The following is a 4,499-nucleotide window of genomic DNA, read 5'->3' on the forward strand; positions in this document are numbered from 1 at the left end:
TTCCAATGAATTATGAATACTCAACGCCCCAAATTAACCGTGAATTGCACTAATTAACCCTCAGTTTTTCCACAAGTTATTAAGTTGGATGATTGCATACGACAACCCAAAACATTCCCTACAAGTTCCCTACATGAATTGCATAATAGAGAAACAAGCAAGAATCATTACGTTCTATGAAAAACATAAGCATTGACGAAGCATTCGTTACTATGAATTGCATGAAACTTATGCTAAGAATTCATTCAACCCGATCGTTTTCAAGCGATCTTCACTACTTGTGATTATAAGATTGTAACTATTAGGTGAAACTCCCTCATAATCTAGCCTCATATTCATGCATGAAAACTAAGCGTGCACTCTCAATCAACATACACAAATACGTTATCAATCAAGTAGATGAACGAATTGAATCCAGAACTTATGAAATAACAACTGAATATAATCAAATCATATTGCAAGCATGTACATGGTTTCGAATTACCCCCCAACTAAGGGGGTTTAGTTCCTCATACTCACAACATAAAGTTTATTGAATTGAAACATCGAAGACATAAGAAAGATTACACCTAAAACGCCCAAGAATTCCACTTTGAATTTCTGACTTCAAGCTCCTCTTTCTTCTTCTCCTTGCTGCGGCAGAGAGGGTTTTGGGTGTTTTTGGATGTGATTTTGGTTTTAGAAGGGAATTAGGATGGTATGGTGGTGCGGCAAGGAGTGGGGATGGTGTATGGAGGTGTAGGATGGTGGCTAGAGGTGTAGAATGGTGTATGGAGGTGGATGAAGGCTGCGGCAAGGATGGGAAGTGGCTGGAATGGATGAAGGTGGCTGCGGCAAGGTGTGGGAATAGGGTTTAGACGATTTCTGATTTGTAGAATGGGAGGTGTTCTGCGGCAAAGGGGTAAAACACATATATATAGGCACCTAAAACCCTAAGAAATCAGATTGGGCTAGGGTTAGTTGCGGCTACATAAGTGGACTAGGGTTAAGGTTTGTAAAATAGGGCTTCTAGGATGGAAAGGTGCGGCATGGGCTTAGGGTTACTAATCAGATTTTTGCATGTGAACAAGGCCTAGGTGCGCCATAGGTCCAAGAAGTAAGGATGGGTCATCCAAAAGCCCAAAGCCGAGAATAGAAACTAACGAAAATGGAAACCTCCAAGAATAGAAACTTCTAACTTTAGAAACTTTGGTTGCCAATTCCGATTTAGGAAAGATCAACCCAAAATGGAAACTTTTAGGCTTAGCTTTCCTACTTCAAGTAGGAAACCTCAAATCTCGAACTCTTCAATTTCATCCCAACCTTGTGTTCCAAGCATGTCCTTTTCATTCCAAGCTCACTTTCGGCTCCAAAAGCTCCAAATTGCATCATTTCATGTAATACGTCCTTTAACCTGAAAACACATGAAAGTAGCTTAAAAGACTACTTTAACGAAGAAAACATAACAAAGATGCATAAGAACTAGCTAACTAAGGCGCATAAATATGCTCCTATCAACATGTCTTGTGATTCATAGTTTTTAGACATATATTATTAAGACTATCTTAATAATGGTTTCGAAAACCCATATTATGTCCAAACATTGAATCACCATTTAGTTGTAGCTAGCTATCTTCGAATTAATTGAAACCAAGACTACGTCAAAAATGGTTTCTTCAAAGTCAACCATCCTTTTGATTGTAGTTACCTTAAGCTACCAATTAGCTTATGAAGGTTTCATTATTTCGGGTCAAATGGTACTTTACCATTTCCTTGAGTATATATCATATATACACTCAATGTAGTCATAAGGATTTTCATTCTTATTTCTTTCGAATTAAGAGGTGTAACTCTATGACATAGTCATAAAGTTCAAACCATTCAACTTAAACGGTTTATAAATCCTTCTCGACTACCTTGGAGCTTTTGGTATAGGAACTAGGTTGTTATATTTATTGATTACTTTCTTGTCTCTCAAAGAACCCATTCTTTGAGTTCTATCTCTCGTTCATTTGCTCTTAGGCAAATCACATTGTAAGATTACAATGAACTACCCAACAAAACAACATTTGTTAGTTGGTTTATAGAAGCGATATCCAAAAGTTAATTTAAGGATATCCCACAAGATTGTTATCAAACAAATATTGCTTATTAGCTCACAACCCCAAATCTTAACATGCTTAAGATTTGTCTTTCTTTCCAACTACATCTTATGGAGTCATGAAAATATTGGAAGATCTTCTAATTTACAATCATATTGTTTTAGAAGTATATATCCTATATATGGGTAATAGATAACATCTAACGAACTAAATCTTATTCGAGTTCGTTCTTCTCCTAAAAGAGAAATTCATTATCTTATGATGCTATTTTCCTTGATATCTTTCAAGAAAACTATTCTAAAGTGTTACCATTCCTTGGATCAAATCTAAGGATGTAAATACTTTAGACGTCTTACTCATCAACTTACATTTCTTGAATTCTTTGAAACCTTTTGCAAAGTATTCAAACTTGTGTTTATTCAAAACAAACTATAGTCCAACCGAGAGTGATCTTCGGTGAATGTCATATAACATGAGTAGTATTATGTTGTGGACAAGTGCCACTAACATCTAAGTGAATTAACCTCAACAACTTTGTGATTCTTTCTTCTTTCCAAAAGAATAAAGATTCGAACATTTCGCCTCTATACAATTTTAACAAGAAGGTATTGGATCCGGATCTAATGATCCAAAGCATCCATCTTTCACCAACTCGTAACTTATGTTTTAGAGATATCACAACTTAGTTGGGATCAAGGAAGAAAATATCGGAAATATCGGTAGTCCGAAAACACGGAAATATCGATGGAAATATCGGGATAATATCGATATCGATAAAAATTACATGGAAACCACGGAAATTGTAAGAAAAACTTGGAAATTTTTAATGAAACTTTGTAGGATGTTTATTTAGTCAATTATCTATTAGTTTATCACAAAAAATTGGAAGGAAATGCATTGCATGATGGATTTAACTGATTTAAGTTGATTATATAGCGAGCTGGCAAACATTGTGAGTGTAGAAAATATGTAGTAATTAATGAAAGAAGTTTAAACACACCATAATCATTTATATATAATTAATTAGTACAATATTTGGAGGTTTTATTTAGGATATTAAAAAAAAAGGGAGTGAATAAAATGATGAAGAATAATGTGCCGAATTTGACAATTTAAATTTCTTACACATAAGCATGCGTCTAGGCGTTGAAGTTCCAAATTATAGTATATCAATTAACAATTGAAAATCAATACATTGAATAAGACTAAACTTTAATTTGGATGCCGATTATGTTTTTTCAAGTTGATATAAAGTAAAAGTATTGAATTTTGGAAGCCAGGAGTGTGTCAATTGAATTTTGGGTGGCGTGCAAGGTATCAATCTCTTCGTCTCTTCGAGGGCTACAACTTTCCTTTTTGTTTCACTCAATTTCGTTGCGTATTGAAAAAGTTATACTCATTTGAATCTTACCCAGTTTCCGGCGACCTCAGTAGCTTTCGAGGCAATTTCCGGCCAAACCACAATGAGTCAGATGTCGTGTGAGGTACCATTCTCTTCTTATCTTCGAGGGCTACAACTTTCCTTTTTGTTTCACTCAATTTCGTTGCGTATTGAAAAAGTTATACTCATTTGAATCTTACCCAGTTTCCGGCGACCTCAGTAGCTTTCGAGGCAATTTCCGGCCAAACCACTGCGAGTTGGCCGGTGTTCAAGGTATCAATCTCTTCGTCTCGTCGAGTAGTACAACTTTCCTTTTTGTTTCACTCAATTTCGTTGAGTATTGAAAAAGTTATACTCATTTGAATCTTACCCAGTTTCCGGCGACCTCAGTGACTTTCGAGGCATTTTCCGGCCAAACCACGACCATTCAGACGTCGTGTGAGGTACCATTCTCTTCGTCTCTTCGAGGGCTACAACTTTCATTTTTGTCTTGCTTGATTTCGTTGAGTTTTGACAAAGTTATGACCGTTTAAAGTGGGTGTAAAATTTCGGCCGAAATTTTGATTTTTTCTCCCATTGGTCGAGTCCCACATCGCCCATGCAATGAAGTGAGCAAGCCATTTTTCCTATAAAAGCCACACTCCCCTGTTGAGATATCCAAAGTTTGTTTGGTCTTTGGGCCATGATCAAGTGAAGTATGTGTTAAGTTTACTTAACATATTTAAGTATTTTTTTAATAAAATATTGCGATATTATCGATAATTTTGAAAATATCGCGATATTTTTGATATTATCGATAATATCGCGATATTTTAACGAAAATAGGTTGGATAGTTAAAAAAATTTCTGAACTTCAAAAAAACGATAATATCGGCGATATTTCGCCGATATTATCGATTTTTTCTTCCTTGGTTGGGATTAGTCACTACCTTGCAACCTTTTGGGTTTTAAGCATCATTATATTCTAAACAGTTAACACTACCATATCATCTCTACTATAGAGACAATCAATTAGATTACGATAATCCAATCATTGA

General features: G+C 35.5%; 1 long non-coding RNA gene across 1 annotated transcript; it reads left to right on the forward strand.

Moving 5' to 3' along the window:
- The first annotated feature begins 2,779 nt into the window (after nt 1-2,779).
- On the forward strand, nt 2,780-4,256 carry LOC126584700 (uncharacterized). Its single transcript, XR_007610087.1, has 3 exons — nt 2,780-3,565; nt 3,667-3,735; nt 3,837-4,256. It is a non-coding gene; the product is annotated as an uncharacterized LOC126584700 (long non-coding RNA).
- Nucleotides 4,257-4,499: the final 243 nt, after the last annotated feature.

This window comes from Malus sylvestris, chromosome 10 (assembly GCF_916048215.2).
Source record: "Malus sylvestris chromosome 10, drMalSylv7.2, whole genome shotgun sequence".
NCBI lineage: Eukaryota > Viridiplantae > Streptophyta > Magnoliopsida > Rosales > Rosaceae > Malus > Malus sylvestris.